General features: G+C 46.7%; 1 protein-coding gene across 1 annotated transcript in view; it reads right to left on the bottom strand.

The window, feature by feature from the left end:
* The window catches only part of LOC121877463, a 149,403-nt gene that overhangs the window by 93,004 nt on the left and 36,399 nt on the right, over positions 1 to 20,000 (bottom strand). Inside the window, exon 2 of the mRNA XM_042383229.1 lies at positions 16,795 to 16,846. The gene's annotated coding sequence lies outside the window, so the exon portion shown is untranslated. The remainder of the gene's footprint in view (positions 1 to 16,794; positions 16,847 to 20,000) is intronic.

Here is a 20,000-nt window from a genome sequence, read left to right as displayed (position 1 = left end):
ATAAAACTGTGTTGTGTTGACTCCTTCAGGCTAACAAACGTTCCTCTGCCATCTGTGTTCACCTGACTCTGTTTTGGTCTATATACATAAATAATATCGTATAAACACTATCATTACTGTGTTTGCTTCACAAAAACTTTCTGACGTCACAGCCGTTGGTGATAACTGTATTTTGGTCTACATATTCTAACATTACTGTAGTCTTTCAACATATTCTAACATTACTGTAGTCTTTCAACATATTCTAACATTACTGTAGTCTTCCATTAAACATTACTGCTCATCAACATCACCGCCACTGAATTTTTCCCACACAATAGATTAATGGCACAGGTATAGCACACCACTGAACTTAGGGGTGTAGAAGTGTGAGGGTGGAAGTGTGAGGTGGAAGGAGGTGTAGCAGTGAGGGGTGTAGCAGTGTGAGGGTGTAGCAGTGACAGGGTGTAGCAGTGTGAGGGGTGTAGAAGAGTGAGGGTGTAGCAGTGTGAGGGTGTAGCAGTGTGAGGGTGTAGCAGTGTGAGGGGGTGCAGTGTGAGGGGTGTAGCAGTGTGAGGGTGTAGCAATGTGAGGTGTAGCAATGTGAGGGGTGTAGCAATGTGAGGGTGTAGCAGTGTGAGGGTGTAGAAGAGTGAGGGTGTAGAAGAGTGGGGTGGCAGTGTGAGGGTGTAGCAGGTGAGGGTGTAGAAGAGTGAGGGTGTAGCAGTGACAGGTGTAGGTGTGAGGGTGTAGCAGTGTGAGGGTGTAGCAGTGTGAGGGTGTAGCAGTGTGAGGGTGTAGCAATGTGAGGGTGTAGCAATGTGAGGGTGTAGCAGTGTGAGGGTGTAGAAGAGTGAGGGTGTAGCAGTGTGAGGTGTAGTGACAGGGTGTAGCAGTGTGAGGGTATAGCAGTGTGAGGTGTAGCAGTGTGAGGGGTGGCAGTGAGGGGAGAATGTGAGGGGTAGCAATGTGAGGGTATAGCAATGTGGGAGGGTAGAAGAGTGAGGGGTGTAGCAGTGTGAGGGGTGTAGCAGTGACAGGTAGCAGTGTGAGGGGTGTGTGAGGGTGTAGCAATGTGAGGGTGTAGTAATGTGGAGGGTGTGCAGTGTAGTGAGAAGAGTGAGGGTGTAGTGTGAGGGGTGTAGCAATGACAGGCAGAGGTGTGAGGCAGGAGGGTGTAGCAGTGAGGTGTGTGTGAGGGTGGGAAGTGGTGTGAGGTGTAGCAGTGTGAGGTGTAGCAGTGTGAGGTGTAGCAGTGTGAGGGTGTTCGTGGGTAGAATAAAAGGTGTTGAAGATTAAGAAGAAAATATGTGGATAACTACACACACAAACACACACACACACACACACACACACACACACACACACACACACACAACAAATACATTAATACAAACAAACAAAACACAAACACGACAATTAACACAAACAAACAAAACACAAAAACACAGACCAGACATACAAACAGAGTAAGGGAGGGGGAGGGAAAGGAGGGGAGGGGAGGGGGGAGGGGGAGGGGGAGGGGGGAGGCGGAGGGGGTGACAGTGTCACATAATGCTGGACACAAGAGACAGCTCAACACATCAATGTGATAATCAGGCACAACATTTATATGCACTCCACAGGTCTGGGAGAGGGGAGTAAGGGAGAGAGGGGAGGGAGGGGCAGTAAGGGGGAGAGGGAGGAAGATGAGGAAGGTAGGGAGAGAGGGAAGGAAAGAGATGAAAGAGAGAGGGAGAAGGGGAAGAGAAGAAGGATGGGACGAGAGGGAAAGAGATGAGGGGGTAGGGGGGAAGGGGGGAGGAGAGGGGAGAAGGAGGGAGAAGGGAGTAGGGGGACATAAAAAGAGATGAGGGGAGGAATAGAAGGGAGAGGGAGAGGGGGAGAGGAGGAAAGAATGAGGGGGGTGGGAGAGAAGGGGAGAGACAATGAGGTAGAGAGGGTAGGAGGGGTAGGGGGGAGGAGGAGTGGGGTGGCAATAAAGTGCTAGGGTATGTCCAGGACCACAGAAAACGGGGGAGGAGGGGGAGACGAGGGAAGAGAGAGAGGAAGGGAGAGGGGAAGAAGGGAGGGAAGAGGAAGAAGAAGAAAGAGGAGAAGAGGGAAGGAGAGAACTGGAGAGAAGAGAGAGAGAGAGAGAGAGAGAGAGAGAGAGAGAGAGAGAGAGAGAGAGCAGGAGAGAGAGAGAAGGGGAAAATAAAACATAAAAAAAAGAAAAGTGGGAGGAAAAAGAGAAGGAAGAGAAAGGGGAAAAGGGAGAAAGGAGAAGGAAGAAAGAGAGGGGAGAGGAGCGGGGAAAAAAGAGGGGGATTTGGTGGATATGGAGGAAAAATGGAAAGAAGGAGACTTAAAGGGAGAAAGAGAGTATGGAAAAGGTAGAGAGACGGAAAAGGGAGGAGGGAAGAAGGGGAGGATAAGGACGGAAATGGAAAAGGAGGGGAGCGGCAGGGTGAATGGAACAGGGGGATGGACCAGTGAGGGAAGGTAGCATGTGGGGACGGGGAGGAGAGAGAGAGAGAGAGAGAGAGAGAGAGAGAGAGAGAGAGAGAGAGAGAGAGAGAGAGAGAGAGAGAGAGAGAGAGAGAGAGTCAAAAGAGGAGGGAGGGATGAGGGGTCAGAAATGTGAGTCCACACCCACCACACAAGTCCCCTGACCTATAGATCAAAGACTGGCCTATCCCCAGGAGGTGTGTGTGACGGTGTGAGCCGATGACGCCCAATATCAAAAGACATACATTTTTTTTCCCTGGCGTGGTGGTGAGAATGGTGGTTTATTGGGGCTATTTTGACACCTCTGGAGGCTGAGGGGGGTGGAGGGGTGACAGAGGGACTGGGGGGAAGGGGAGTGTAGAATTGAAGGAGGTAGGGAGGCTGGAGACGTCTGAGGTAGGAGCTGAGAGGTATTGAAGGAAGGGGGAGGCTGTGAGAGGTCTTGAAGGAGGTAGGGAGGCTGTGAGAGGTCTTGAAGGGGTAGGAGGCTGTGAGACGTCTTGAAGGAGGTAGGGGAGGCTTAGGTATTGAAGGCGGGGGAGGCTGTGAGACGCCTGAAGGAGGTAGGGAGGCTGTGAGAGGTATTGAAGGAGGTAGGGAGGCCAGAGAGGGCTTGGGAGGTAGGGGAGGCTCAGGAGGTATTGAAGGAGGGGAGGCTGTGAGAGGTCTTGAAGGAGGAGGGTGACAGGAGAGGTCTTGAAGGGGAGGGCAGTGAGAGGCCTTAAGGAGAGGTGACAGGAGAGGTCTTGAAGGGGGGGGTGGGGAGGCTGGGAGAGGTCTAAAACTGAACCTATGACCCTGTAGACAGAGAGAGAGAGAGAGAGAGAGAGAGAGAGAGAGAGATGAAACACAAAGGCCACAATAAGTCAGACACATTAAGGAAGGATATGGGAAGAACACCGCTGATAAACGAGACATAGGAGGAGGGGGATAACAATAAGGTCAAACAAGATAACAGATGGACGGACACAAAGAGGAAGAGAAGAAGGAAGAGGAGGAAAAGATGAAAGGGGACGAGGAGGAGGAGAAGAAGGGAGATAAAAGGGGAGATGGAGGAGACGGAGGTAGAGGGGAGAAAGATGAAAGGGGACTAGGAGAAGAGGAGGAGGAGAGGGGAAGAGAAAGAGATGGGAGGAGGAGGAGATGCGACAGAGGAAAAGATAACAAGAGGTGGAGATGGGAGAGAGAGAAGAGGAGGAGATGGAGAAGAAGTAGACAAGGAGGGTGGCGTAGGCGATGAAAAATGGGCAAGGGGCGTGGGCAATGAGGGGTGGTCAAGGGGGCGTGTGTAGGAAGTGGGCAAGAGGGGCGTGGGCAAGGAGGCGTAAAAATAAAAGGGAATCCCGGACGATTAAGTGTGGACAATAAGATGTAAACAAAAGAGAGAGAGAGAGAGAGAGAGAGAGAGAGAGGTGGGTGGATGGGCGGCATGAGTAGCTCCCTGCCGCCCACTACTCTCACCCCCCCCCCTACTTCCTTTCCTATTTATGGGGGGGGAGGGGGAGAGTAGAGGGGGTGAGACTTAGCGTGGAGAGACTCAGCATGGGGGAGGGTGGGTACCAGTGGGACGGGAAACGGGAGAAGGGGAAGAAGGATCTGTGAGGGACGGAGGGGAAAGAAAGGGAGGAGGAGGAGGGGAAGAAGGGGTGATGGGAAAGGGAAGGAAGGAAAGAAAGCAACACACCAGCGAAGAGAGAGAGAGAGAGAGAGAGAGAGAGAGAGAGAGAGAGAGAGATGCATGAAGATAAATTAACAAATAACATAAATGGAAGGAAAACATAACAAAAAGAAAGGAATAAACAGGACGATGAAAATTGGAAACTAAAGATTTGGCAAAACAGAAAAGAACGAAGATATGAAGCAGAGAAAAGGTGGAGATGAGAAAAATGTTGATAAAGATGGAAGAGGAACACGAGAACACACTCTTGTTGTATCAGGCGACGTCAGTCATACCCCACGCCTGTCTCTTCTGACTGATTGACTGACCAACTAACTGACTGATTGACTGAGCATCTACCCTGACCGACTGATTAACTGTCTGCCTGATAAAAAACTTTTCCGCGTGAGAGAGTTTCTTTTCAATAAGTTTCATTGGACAGAAAGTTTAAAAAATATATATAGAGAGCTGAAAGGGAGTTTGTGTGCTATAGTAGGTTGGTGGGTGGGTGGGTTGGTGTGGAGTGCAGGTTTTGGGTGGGTGGGTTTTGGGTGGGTGATTTGGGTTGGTGTGGGTGGGTTTTGGGTGGGTTGGTGTGGTGGGTTTTGGGTGGGTGGGTGTGGGTGGGTTTGGGTGGGGTACAGTTTGGGTGGGTTGGTGTGGGTGGTGGGTAGAGACACAGGTATGACAAATCAAACTGATTTGAGGGAGTTGGTGTGTCAGAGGGTGTCTTGATGTGGGTATCTTCTTCTTCTTCTTCTTCTTCTTCTTCTTCTTCTTCTTCTTCTTCTTCTTCTTCTTCTTCTTCTTCTTCTTCCTTCTTCTTCTTCTTCTTCTTCTTCTATTTCTTCTTCTTCTTCTTCCTCTCTCTGTTTCCCTGCTTGTTTGTCTGTCGTTTTGTCTACCTCCATACTCCCACCCACCCTGCCTCCTTCCCCACACACACACATATATCATCACCATCACGACCTGCTGCTCACTAACACTGTTTTAACGTTTCACCATAACACAACCCATGTATTTCTTCCACCCACTTAACACATTACTGTATCAATAACTCTACACTGTAAATACATATAACTACAGAGTATGTATCAAGCTAATATGTATTTACTATCACACTCTCCTTCCTTGCCTGCCTGACTTCTTCCTCACACTCTCCCTCCCTCACACACTCTCTCTCCCTACCTGCCACTCTCCCTTCCTACCTGCCACTCTCCCTCACTACCACTCCTATACCTCATCTGGTAACCCATGACAACCCTGCCCACCTCCTACTCCTCCGACTCATCATCATCATCATCCCGACCTCTCATTCACTACCGGATATAATGAGTAAATCAATGAATAAGAAAATAATGGTGGGATAAAAAGGACGAAGATGGAGAGAGAGAGAGAGAGAGAGAGAGAGAGAGAAAGGGGGGTTAACAGTGGCATTATAAACTTGATATGGGTGCCACTGTCTTCCCTCAAAGGGTCGTAACTTAATCCTCAAAGGGTCGTAAGTTAATTCTCAAAGGGTCGTAGGTTAATTCTCAAAGGGTCGTAAGTAAATTCTCAAAGGGTCGTAACTTAATCCTCAGAGTCGTAAGTTAATTCTCAAAGGGTCGTAAGTTAATTCTCAAAGGGTCGTAACTTAATTCTCAAATGGTCGTAAGTTAATTCTCAAAAGTTCATAAATTAATTCTCAAAAAGTTCGTAGGGTAAATTCTCCTATTGCACTAATTCTCAAAAGGCCGGAAGGTAAATTCTCATAAAGTCCAAATTCTCAAAAGATTCGTAAAGCCTCAGTTCAAAATCGACACCAATTTTGCCGCGAGTTTTCTGAGATCTATCGCAAGGGAAACAGCTGAGGGGGATGGGAGAAGAGAGATTGACCTTACGAGAGAATCCAAGTCCTGTACGAGGATTCACAAAGGTTCGTATGTTAAATATGTCTCTTAAATATCTCAGAAACATCTAACAGTTTATTTTACGCTAAAACACAGGGAAAAATGGCGTCATAATTACACCGAGACTCACTTAGCATTATATAAGGGACTAGATTATCGGAATGAAGTTTTGTGAGTCTGAACCCTAAACTATTTGAACCCTGAACCGTAATATATTCAAACCTTAAATTCTTGAGCTGTGAACCCTTAAAAACTAAACCTTAACCCTTAAACAGTGAATATTAAACCCTAGACCCATAAACCGAGAACTAACCTTAAACCCAAAACATTTAAACCCTGAACCCTTAAACCCTAAACCGTAAAGCCTTACACCATAAACCCTCAGCCCTGAACCCTCGTCTCCACCTTCATCAAGTAACACGATATTTCCTCCCTAAAGCCCTACTAACTATGGCCCGCGCCCTAATAACAGCGCCAGCACGAGCAATCAACAGCGCCTGGCGACCCCTTCCATCAGGCAGTTGAAACTCTCATGGGAGGTATACGTCAAGCGAACGGTCGCACCTCCTTCTGCCGGCAGTGGCGAAGTTCTCGGTAAGGGGATAATGTGTTACAGGGTCTTTCCTCACGCCTGATGAGACACGGGAGGAGAACTGTGAGGTAAGGGAGAGAGCGTGAGGAAGTGTGAGAAAAGGTAACGCGGGTGTGAGGAAGGGTGAGGAAAGGTGAGGAAGGGAGGATGATGGAGTGAAGTAAGTGAGAGAGGGTGAAGGAGAGTGAGGAAGGGCGAGGGAGTGTAAGGGAGTGTGAGGAAATAAGGTGTGTGAGGGCGGGTGAGGGTGAATGAGAGTTAGGCAGGGTGAAGAAGTGTACAGTATATGGGCTGGTGTGGGCAGGCAGTGGACTGGTGTGGGCGATCAGTGGGATGGTGTAGCCAGAAAGAGGACTGGTATGGGCAGGCAGTGGGCTGATAGAGGACTGGTGTGGGAGAACAGTACGGTGGTGTGGGCGGGTAGTAGGGTGGTGTGGGCGGGCAGTAGGGTGGTGTGGGTGGGCAGTAGGGGTGGTGTGGGCGGGCAGTGGGTGGTGTGGGTGGGCAATAAAGTAATGCGGGGGGGGCAGTAGAAGTAATGTGGGCAGGCTGAAGGGTAATGTGGGCGGGCAGTAAATTGTGTACGCGGGCAGTGGGGTGGCGTGGGTGGGCAGTAAAGTAATGTGGGCGGGCAGTAGGGTGATGTGGGGGAGGGCAGTAGAGTGTGTGGGGCAGTATGTGTGGGGGGGCAGTAGAGTAATGTGGGCGGGCAGTAAAGTAATGTGGGCGGGCAGTAAATTAATGTAGGCGAGCAGTGGAGTGATGTGGGTTGGTAAGTGCAGGCAATGGACCATACACACACACAAATCTTAATGCCGCCTCCTCTCGTGCATGACTCACTACACTCACTACTAATGAGCGCCGTGTTTCTACCTGGTGTGGTGTGCAGGTGAGAGTGGTGTGTTAGCTCGCCTCACTCTTACCATTGTTAGTTCACACTGCCACTGTTACAGGCTCTCCATAAAATGTCACACACACAAATCTTAATGCCGCCTCCTCTCGTGCATGACTCACTACACTCACTACTAATGAGCGCCGTGTTTCTACCTGGTGTGGTGTGCAGGTGAGAGTGGTGTGTTAGCTCGCCTCACTCTTACCATTGTTAGTTCACACTGCCACTGTTACTCTCTCTAAAATGTCTTAATTATGATCGTTTTCTGTTTAACTTCTGACGTGGATCGGTTTTAAAAGGTCAACCCCCAACATCCATTTTCAGTTTAAATTCTATTCTAAATATCGGAACAAATGGAGAAAAAATGGTATAGTTTTAGCTAACCTAACCTAAATTAACCTACCTTAACTCTTAACCTAGCCACATCCAATCTAACCTAACCTAACCTAACCTACCTTAACTCTTAACCTAGCCACATCCAATCTAACCTAACCTAACCTACCTTAACTCTTAACCTAGCCACATCCAATCTAACCTAACCTAACCTACCTTAACTCTTAACCTAGCCACATCCAATCTAACCTAACCTAACCTAACTTAACCTAACCTAACCCCCTCCAGGTAGCGTTAGGGTGTTTAATCAATAGGTGTAAGAAGCCGGGGGAGGGGTAGGGAGGGGGGAACTTCTCAATTCATGGTACCAAATTTTTGATGATCAGGGACTAGGTGTCAGGGCTGGTGGGTGAGGCTTACAGGGAACAGGTGTTAGGGCTGGTGGGTGAGGTTTACAGGGACTAGGTGTCAGGGCTGGTGGGTGAGGTTTACAGAGACACTGATTTTTCCATCTTCAGATTGCGACGTATGGAGTGGTTGTGTCGAACCCGTGTTGTTGGAAAAACTGAGGAAATTTATTATGTGATCTCTCTCTCTCTCTCTCACCGTCGATTTTTACTACCAGCGAAAATTATAATCGACATCCCCTATATTGAATATGACTGTTTCACACACACACACACACACACACACACACACACACACACACACACACACACACACACACACACACACACACACACACACACACACACACACACACACACACACACACACACACACACACACACACACACACACACACACACACACACACACACACACACACACACACACACACACACACACACACACACACACACACACACACACACACACACACACACACACACACACACACACACACACACACACACACACACACACACACACACACACACACACACACACACACACACACACACACACACACACACACACACACACACACACACACACACACACACACACACACACACACACACACACACACACACACACACACACACATATGCAAGATTATTCTCGCCCCTTCCTACTCCACATATCAAGAAGCGCTCAACACACTGACCCTTTCGACTCTCACTGACCATCACCACGGCCTCATCTGCAAATTTGGTACACCCCCCTACCCGTCGAATTTTACAACCTAACTATCAGCTCGGTCATTATTAATACCGGGGTGGACGATATTTAAAACCCTGGTCCCACAATACACCTGACATTGGCGTTATATAGCGGGCAGACCACTCACGCCCGCCTCTGACTCACCAACACGACCCGCCTGGCCAAACATTTTGAATCCCAATCCTTAACATATTAGTAAGGAAAGATCTGTTGATTAATGTATATATATAAAACACTGATGGTCGACCTTTACCTTACACGTTGATCACAGACAGACAGACAGATAGACAGACAGACCTGAAAACAATCCCCTGTCTACAGTTGCGGGGGAGGGTATAGTAACTTAGCATGAGATGACTGTGTTAGGTAATCCTTGGCAGAATCATCTTACCTGTTTACCATTGTGTGTATACCTGTACTGTCTATACATATGGCGTATCAATGTGGAGTTGTATGATCATTTTACTGCATGAGGGTGTAGGACATGGTGAGGGCAAAGTGCATGGAAGGACATCATGGGGGTGACCCCCATCTGATGAGGGTGTAGGACATGGTGAGGGTAAACAGTGTAGTTGATGGGGAGGTCCAGGAGGGGGGGGGTAATGACCACCATCCCTCACCTCACACACTGGCCATTCATTCCTCCCACACAGCCACGCGCCGCCTAGTGTTGTATGTCTACTAAAGGTGATCTCCTGACGCTGCTGAGCTGAGAGGTGCTGCTGCAGGGTCAGTAGTAGCTTGTGGCGTCATGAAACACTAAACTAAAATGAGATATTGTTGTAAAAGCTACAGCTACTCTGTCTGTTAGGCCACGTGACAAAAGGCTAAGGATTCATTTTACTGAAGCTATGCTTTCCGTGAGAGCAATTAACTGTACGAACAAAGCTAAGAGTTCAGTTAAATGGAGGTACGTATTTTGTTGAAGCTATACATTGTTAGACCACGTCAGGGTTTCCTACAAAAGCTAAATAAATCATTTTGCTGAAGCTATATAGTCTCAGCTGGAACACGTGACCTGTCAACAGGAATCACACACACAGGCGTCGGAAGAGTAAACAGAGAGATTGGCATTGTTAGTGACGCTATGACGGGAACCTACACGATGCATTTTATCTCTCTCTCTCTCTCTCTCTCTCTCTCTCTCTCTCTCTCTCTCTCTCTCCTCAAATCTGATGCCTATATACCACCGTGTACATTATGCCCCGTACAACCACGTACATGCCTCCACCTTCAACTACGTACAGTCCCCTTCACCAGTACGTTTTAAGGGGATCGTCAAGGTTTTGTGCAGTGTGGCAATGCTGTGTTTGTTTACATTCGATAGAAAGAAACTCGCAATAATAAACATACTATGGAAACAAATTAAAACAATATTAAAGCAAATAAATCAAAGATAATAATTTGTGGAATGTTTATATAACGAGCCCCTGTAAACGCACGAGTGAAGGGGACTGTATACATCTGTTACTACCAACACCTACATTCCCCACCCATCAACCCAACCACATTTGACGGACGTAAACAACAAAAACAAAACACAAAAAATAAGCAGATGAATATATAAACAAACACAAACAACTGAAACCCATACACCAAAACATAACACGGGAGAAAGGAGGCATTTTCTCACCGTTCCTTTGTATACTTTCTAAACCGCAATGAATCCCTAGAAAGTATCAGAAAAGCAAAAAGGAAGGCGAATGGAAAGAGCATTTTTTTTGGTGGGGAGGGAACTTTTTCGTTCTATTTTCTAAGACATTTTGTATTCGTATATCAAGAAAAAAATCATAATTTCCAGGACAATTTTGGAGGGCATTTATAGAGCACTGGTGTTGGTATATAGAAATCTGGTATAGGTATAGAGCTCTGGTATAGGTATAGAGCTCTGGTATAGGTATAGAGCTCTGGTATAGGTATAGAGCTCTGGCATAGGTATAGAGCTCTGATATAGGTATAGAGCTCTGGTATAGGTATAGAGCTCTGATATAGGTATGGAGCTCTGGTATAGGCATAGAGCTCTGGTATAGATATAGAGCTCTGATGTAGATATAGAGCTCTGGTATAAGTAGAGCTCTGGTATAGATATAGAGCTCTGGCATAGGTATAGAGATCTGGTATAGGTATAGAGCTCTGGTATAGAAATAGAGCTCTGGTATAAATATAGAGCTCTGGTATAGATATAGAGCTCTGATATAGGTATAGAGCTCTGGTATAGGTATAGAGCTCTGGTATAGATATAGAGCTCTGATATAGATATAGAGCTCTGGCATAGGTAGAGCTCTGGTATAGATATAGAGCTCTGGTATAGGTATAGAGATCTGGTATAGGTATACAGCTCTGGTATAGATACAGAGCACTGGTATAGGTAGAGCTCTGGCATAGATATAGAGCTCACACTAACAAGAGGACACCAATCAATTGCTATATATCCCTCCCAGTGAGTCTATTACCACTATAATGTTAACCCACAAGGAAATCTTACCACACTTAGAATATTTTGTTCTAAGATATTATAGAAGCTACGGAAACCCTGGCCACTGATTCACGAGGTTCTTACGATAAATATTTCTCCCTTACTGGTTGACTTAAATTAAAAACCAGCCAAAAATTATGTCAAAATTACACCGAGACTTTACCTTAACTAGATACGTTCACTTGACAGCAATTAGGAGATAAATATTAATGTAGATATTCTTTCATAAAATATTATCTACAGTGTTGGTATTTAGGTGAATGTATAGTTAAGGTAAATTCTCCGTGTAAAGTTAAGGTAAATTCTCCGTGTAAAGTTAAGGTTATTTCTGAATATCAATCTTATCATGTAGCTTAAGTTAAGAGAGGTATCTATGTATTACCATATTTATATTCTTTAGATATTCAGTTACATTGAATATTCTATCTTATGAATCTCTGTAAATACGGATACAGGAAGAAGAAGAAGGCATTACAGGTTTCCGTAGGTCGTAAAGCGCGGAGGGACTGTATTAGTGGACCTACTCTTACCCTGGCCCACCACCCCCACCACCACCCCACGTGAGGCATCTCTTGGGAGGCGACCCCTGAAAAACCTGTGTTGCCATGACATCATCTTCGTATGCAAATGACGCCTCTCCCTGACTTCCGCTCACACACACACACACACACACACACACACACACATACACACGCGCGCGCGCACACACACACACACACACACACACACACACACACACACACACACACACACACACACACACACACACAGTATATTCCGGGAGAAAAATGGTCAGCATATTTTAAGAACATTTACCACTAAATATTATGATCTTAGTCCTCAAGAGTAAGTTCCTCCTGACAGGTAGTGGACAGTGACAAGGTACAGATCTAGCCCGGGGTAAAACTGACAGACACACACACTCACAGCCGTATTGACAGTCTGGAGATGTGACAGCCTGTACACACCTACGCTAGACTGGGATAAGACCGACAGCCACACACTCACAACCGTACTGACAGTCTGTTAAATGTATGTGACTGAGGTTAAGTGGTGTTTTGTACAGTATCTGGTAACGTGTGAGACTGGTACTTTGATATTATACCAGCCATAACTGTGTGTGTGTGTGTGTGTGTGTGTGTGTGTGTGTGTGTGTGTGTGTGTGTGTGTGTGTGTGTGTGTGTCTTTTCTGTCTGTTAATCTGTCTCTCTCTCTATTCCCTTATATTCCCTCCTTTTCCTACAATTATCTACTTCCCCTTCATCCTCCCCTTCCCACCTCCTCCACATCTCCACCCTCTACGTCATCAGCGCCACCCCCCGTCACCACCACCCCTCCCCCTTCCACCGCTCTCCACTCCACGTCACCACCACTCTCCACTCCACGCCACCACCTACCACAGTCGTCTTAGTTACAAGGTGGGAAACTTCTCCACACTGGGATGTACATAAGTTTTTTGCTTCAGTTTCTGGAGGTGGATCAATACTGGGTGGATAGTGTTGACATCAGCTGCGTGTGTGTGTGTTGGGGCCAGCTCTCTCTCTCTCTCTCTCTCTCTCTCTCTCTCTCTCTCTCTCTCTCTCACACCAGGGGGAGGGAAGGAGGATGCTTGGGCCATTATCTCTCTCTGTTTGTCTGTCTGTCTTTCGCTCTGTTACGTTCTCTGTCTGTCTGTTTGTCTCTCGTCAGAAAGGAGGAACGGTAGTGAAGGAGGGAAGTAAAAGAGGGAGAAATAGTAAGAAGATAGAAAAAAAGGGAAAGAAGAGGAGGAAAGAAAAGGAAATGCAGAGAAGAAGAAGAAGAAGAATCAATTTTCTACTGTTATCACAACTGTTTCTTTTTTATCAATATTTTATTTTTTTGTCAATTTTCGCTAAAATAATATATATTTTTTTCTGATCAATTTTTACCCAAGAATAAAATACAGACTCGTATCTTCACTTAGATATTCATTAATATTTATGAGAGAATATTCAATTATTTAAGTATTTTTAGCAATATTCTAAAGACTATCTCGATATTATCCGATTATTTTTTGCAATATTCTGAAGACTATCCCGATATTACATGATTATTCTAAGACTATCCCGATATTATCCGATAAATACCCCACCGGTATTATTTAAGACAACGGAAATTACAATATTCAGTAGATCATCCAAATATTCCTGAGTATTAACGAGTATTACCTCACACAAAAGAGATAAAAATATTCACCTATCCAAATATTACAATAATATTCAGCTATGACAACCCACACAAAACGAACACTATCCGAATATTGCATAAATATCCAACCACTATTACCCACACAAAAATTATTACAGAAATACCCAACTAATATCATCCACACGAGAATATTACTTAAATATCCAATCACTTTTACCCATAAAACGGAGACTGTAACCTATCCAACCCGAATAACACAGAAATATCCAACCAATATTATCCACACGAGAATATTACAGAACTATCCAACCAATATTACCCACACCACTGACACTACCCACCAGACTAGTACCTCATATTAAACCCCCACAACGGGAGAAAACGGGACAAATAATAAAAAGGCGAACGTGAATATTTACCTTGTCAACAGGAAGAGAGGGAGTAAATATTGCCAGCCACTAGAACCCAGCCACCTGCGGGCACCCAGCCAACCAGGGGACCTGTTACTGTATTACAACCACCTCCCTCTCTCACACCCTGGGCTGATAACACTGCTTGCTTCACCTAGAGAGAGAGAGAGAGAGAGAGAGAGACGTACTGGTGGTGGTGTTGACTCCTGTCCTCAACACCCGTGGCCGTGGACCAAGTGCCGCTCTGACCGGAAGTACTGTGGAAACTCACGCGCCACCACACACACGCACACACACACACACAAAACGAATCCCCAAAACACATCCGGGAGTTCTTTGCCCTTAATCCAGTGGCTCACCCCTTAGATAGAGCCAAGAGAAAGGGTTTAAGGGAGACAATACGATCCATTAACCTTCCCTACCCCCGTACAAGCAACAGTATGATTTAAAGGGGGCAATACGATCCATTAGTTCAAAAAGCAATTAGCCCACCCCTCCACTGATGAAGAAGCAGGTAGCCCATCCCAACCCACCCTCCATTGATTAAGGAGCAGGTAGCCCACCTCACCACTCATGAAGAAGCAGGTAACCCACCCATCCACTGATCAAGAAACCCGTAACCCACCCTAGCCCACCCCTCCACTGTTTAAGGACCAGGTAGCCCACCCCTCCACTGATTAAAGACCAGGTAGCCCACCCCAACCCACCCCTCCACTGATTAAGGACCAAGCAGCCCACCGAAGCCCACCCCGTCACTGATCTCATAAAAAATTACTTCAATATGATGCCATTTTTCATATGATCTTAAAGAGGTTTAATACCCAAGGCTCTTATGCCGGGGTTTTTTTACACACTTGTTGCCTTTAATCTACGGCTGACGGTAATTACTTTAACGTCAAAGGAACATTTTGGTTTGATGGTGTTATTAACCTACAAGTTGGTGAAGGGGGGAGGAAGAAGGGTGAGGGAGAAGGGTGAGGGAGAAGGGTGAGGGAGAGGGGTGATGGTGAGGGGGTTGAGAGGGGGCTGGTGGTGGTGAGGGTGTTGAGTAGTAGTAGTAGTAGTAGGATTTTTGATCCCATGGCCGCATGTCACCGTAACCTAGCTCTCGATGCTGCACATAGGAGGAACGAGAACGACAAGAGAAGGGCATATGGGGAGAGAATTCAAAACGTTGATCAAGGCAGCTTCACTCTTCTAGTGTTCACAACCTCTGGCGGGATGGGACCAAGTGCAAGATGTTTCTACGCCAGACTCGCGGAGGTGATCTCCGAACAGAAGCAGCAGCCCAGAAGTTATGTTACAGCCTGGATGAGATGTCGACTGTCTTTCTCTCTCCTTCGGTCGGCGTTATGTTACAGCCTGGATGAGATGTCGACTGTCTTTCTCTCTCCTTCGGTCGGCTTTGCTCTGCCTCAGGGGAACGAGAGCTTCTGCCCCAACTCCGACAACTGCTGCAGATATTGACTATGAGGCTACAGTCACTGAATGCCGCATAGATCTGCGGCTCAACTAATTTAACACAGATAGGATAGCTACTTATGTATTAGGATATTTAATATTAAGGTAATTAAATGGTGGCGAAGGTGTGGCTATTGGGGGAGGCTGGAGGCCACGTTCAAAAAAAAAAAAAAAGTAGTAGTAGTAGTAGTAGTAGTGGTGATTAATTCTCTAGTATAAACAGTATATATACAAATCTAAACCTACCCACAACAAGATACAGATATGTACACTGTGGTAGCATAGGTACATTACCGGTATGTTATATAGTGCCAATGGTACAGTCTGTGGTAGTACGGTACGAGGCAGGTACAGTATATCACAAAGGTACTCCGTAAGAAATAAGTTAGTTTACGGCGGCAGGTAAGTTAGTTCCCTTCACAGCGTCAACTGCTACCACAAACTCACAAAAACTTACGATATTTCATCACTTGTTCGACGGAACCAGAAAGTTCCGCTCTTTAACGCAAGTAACTCCAGCATGGGGGAAGTGACGTGGGGGGGACGGAAGTGGACTATTACCTGGTGTCCTGGTGAGGTACAGAAGTGCTGGCGGGAGGAAGAGGGGAGGGGAGAGGAAGAGGGGAGGGGGAAGCGTAAAGAAAGGGGAGAGGCACAAGGAAGCATGACGGAGGGGGTTTAACGAATATGTGCATTAAACGAACACACGCACACCTAAAGGAAAATTTAATCTAAGCATCGAACAGAACCAGCGGACCTACTTGATGGACCTCGACCAAACAAGGGGGAGGTGAGGGAGGGAGGGATGAAGGTGACTGGACGTGATGGAGGGAGGCTGGAGGGAGGTGAGGGAGGGAGGGATGAAGGTGAGTGGACGTGATCGAGGGAGGCTGGAGGGAGGTGAGGCAGGTGAGGGAGGGAGAGGTGGATCAACAGCCTCACAGTGTACTCGAGGCAGCCAGTAATGGTCACGATCCGCCACCTACCTGAATAACAACAACTCGTAGGACCTCGCAGGATACACCCAGGTGAGATCCTACTGTAGGGAAGGAACCCGCAAGAGGATACACCATTTATAGGAAAGGGAGGGTTAGGAGGGAGGTTAGGCCCATATTAGGTTAGGTTAGACAAAGTTTGATTACATTAGGTCAGGTTAAGTTGATTTATGCTGGATTAGGTTAAGGTATGGTAGGTGGGGTTAGGTTAGGTTAAGGGCAACAACTCCTTCCATAACAGTAACACACATCTCTTAACTGGTCAAAGTTATGGTCCTCACCCGGTGTTGTAGTGGTGCGGCCCCATAAGCTGGTGTTGATGTGTTCTGGTGTCTGTCGGGAGAAAGAAACACTGGTGAGTCTAAAGCAACACAAAACAATGCTGGTCGTGCCTCAAGCAACACAGAGCATCTATCAGGTATTGGTCACATAATTCCCTGGACACTTTCGTCAGTAGCTATCTGGCACCATCGACTTGACTAGAGGGTCGTGTAGGTAAGGGAGATGGTGATGTTGTCAAGTTATCAGGGAACTTTGACCACTTGTATGTATGTATGTGTGTGTGTGTGTGTGTGTGTGTGTGTGTGTGTGTGTGTGTGTGTGTGTGTGTGTGTGTTCAGCTAATCAACCTAGACGTGCGGTGGCTGGGGTTAGGATACACCACCTTGCCTCAGGGTCAGCAGCATGAATAGACTGCTTGATCAAGAGGTTGTGGTTTGAGACGAAACACAGAAACTAATTCCAGGTTACAGACATAACCTGACTGTTTTGTTTATTTATGTATTTCCGTGTTAGATAAACAACAAAAAGTGACTTTGTTTTGATTACTTTTTTGTTTTTTTTAGTAATTTGGATTTTGTTTTCCGACTCTAAAAGGTTTAAAGTAGATGGATACGTGTTTGTGTTATAGAGTACAAGTCTGATAAGCTTTACTGTTTGTGAAGTATTTAATTACGAATATTGTTATGTAAAGTGTGCGTGTTTTGTAAGGTCATTACACACACACACCTGACATGACCCATTAATCAGCAGGCAGGTGAACACGCCCCGGGTACTGCCCAAGATGTGTCGCTTTATTTACCACCGGCGGAGACCCGAGGATGTGTACAAGAGTTTCCTTCATTACGTCTCTGGATCCCACTGAATTTTCATTTGCTTATTCCTAACATGTCTTTCACCCTCAGCTGGGGACCTAGTTCATGTGAGAGTTGTGGCTCATACGTTTAACTCTATTATAAATGTGAACTCAAAACAATAATAACAACAACAATAAGAATAATATAATAATAGTAGCAGTAGTAGTAATAGTAGTAGTTGTAGTAGTAGTAGTAAAACTCAAATCACCTGAATATACTCAAGCATTATAATTCTGGCAGGTCTTATTACACGCCTCACACTTGGAGGGCCATGGTCGCCAACCCTCAGACATGACGGTGGCTCCATGTTTAAACGATTATACATTTGTCACTCAAGCATTCGTAGTTACTATCTAATGTATATGTAGTTGTATTTCAACATATGTATTTGTATGCGTGAAAATGTTAAGTAATTTTGCATGTATAACTATGAAAATATTAAGTAATTTTGTAAATATAACTATACAGTATATATTGAAAACACACACACACACATACACACACACACACACACACACACACACACTTCTTCAGGTCAACAAGCTCTTGCATGAGGAAAAAAAAACCCTGGTCCTTACATCGAGGGTCCGCTGTAACGAGGCATCAAAGGGGGGAGATGAAAGAACACACCCAGGGTAAGATGGAGGTCAATTATGAATAATCCGAAGCAAGGATGAAGCAGCTCACAAATAATTAAGAAAAAATATGAGGGTGGCTTCTTAAGAAAACTCCAAGAATAAATCTCTCTCTCTCTCTCTCTCTCTCTCTCTCTCTCTCTCTCTCTCTCTCTCTCTCTCTACACCCACCTTAACCTCTCCTTCACCTCCTCTGTTCCATCTACCCATCCACACCCATCACCATCTCTCCCTCACCCCCTCTCACACAGTTTCCCCACACCACTACACACCACAACACACACACACCTTTCCCTCACACCACCACAAACACCTTCCTGCCACACACCACCACAACACCTTCCCCTACCAAACACACCTTCCCACCTCACACCACCACAAACACCTTCCCTGCCACACCACCACAAACACCTTCCCTGCCCCCACCCCACCACAAACACCTTCCCTGCCCACACACCCACAAACACCTCCCTGCCACACCACCCACAAACACAGCTTCCCACACCACCACAAACACCTTCCCACCACACCACTACAAACACCTTCCCTGCCACACCACCACAAACACCATTCCCACCACACCACCACAAACACCCTTCCCTGCCTCACACCACCACAAACACCTTCCTGCCACACTACCACACAACACCTCCCTACCTCACACCACCACAAACACCTTCCCTACCTCACACCACCACAAACACCTTCCCACCCCTGCCTCACACCACCACAAACAACTTCCCACACACCACCACAAACACCTTCCCTGCCACACCACCACAAACACCTTCCTGCTCACACCACCACAAACACCTTCCCTGCCCACACCACCACAAACACCTTCCCTGCCTCACACCCACCACCTTCCCTGCCACACCACCACAAACACCTTCCCTGCCACACACCACCACAAACACCTTCCCTGCCACACCACCACAAACAACTTCCCTGCCACACCACCACAAACAACCAAGTTCCACCCAACACAGTGAGTTAAACACCGAAGTAAACAATAAAGGACAAGTGCCTGAGGGGTGTTTAATGGGGAGGAGGGGGTGTTTGAGTAGGGGAGAGGGTGTTTAGTGGGGAGGTGGATGTGGGAGGAGGGTGTTTAGTGGGGAGGTGAGAGGAGTGGGGGTGTTTAGATGGGGAGGTGGAGAAGGTGTTAGTGGGGAGGTGGAGGGGGGTGTTTAGTGGGGAGGTGGAGGGTGTTGAGTGGGGAGTGGAGGTGGGGAGGTGGAGGGTGGGTGGGGAGGAGGAAGGGGTGTTTGAGTGAGGAAGGAGGAAGAGTGTTTGAGGTAAGAGGGGAAGGAGGGGTGATTAGTGGGGAGGGAGGAGGAGGTGTTTGATGGGGAGGAGGAGGAGTGGTATTTAGTGTATGAGAGCAGAGGAACAATTTAATAAGGGGGAGGAGTGGAGGGTGATTAGTGGGGAGAGGAGAAGGAAGGTGGGATTTGGAAGTGGGAGGGAGGAGGGAAGGGTTATTAAGGGAAGTGAGGTTGTGGGAGGTGGAAGGGGTGTTTGGGAAGGAATATGAGGGGGTGGGGTGAAAGGATAAAAAGAGGGTGAGAGAAGGAGATGAAAGAAAAAAAGGAGAGAGGAGGGAGAGGGAGGGAGGGAGGAGGGACGTGGGTGAGGGACTAAATGACATTAAGCTAATGAGATGCCCATCACTACCTAGAGGGAGGGGGGAGAGGGAGCAGACACTACCCCCGT

The sequence above is a fragment of the Homarus americanus genome, unplaced genomic scaffold (assembly GCF_018991925.1).
Source record: "Homarus americanus isolate GMGI-L3 unplaced genomic scaffold, GMGI_Hamer_2.0 scaffold367, whole genome shotgun sequence".
Classification (NCBI taxonomy): domain Eukaryota; kingdom Metazoa; phylum Arthropoda; class Malacostraca; order Decapoda; family Nephropidae; genus Homarus; species Homarus americanus.
Note: the sequence above shows the minus strand (reverse complement) of the source record. Positions and strands in the feature narration are given on the sequence as shown.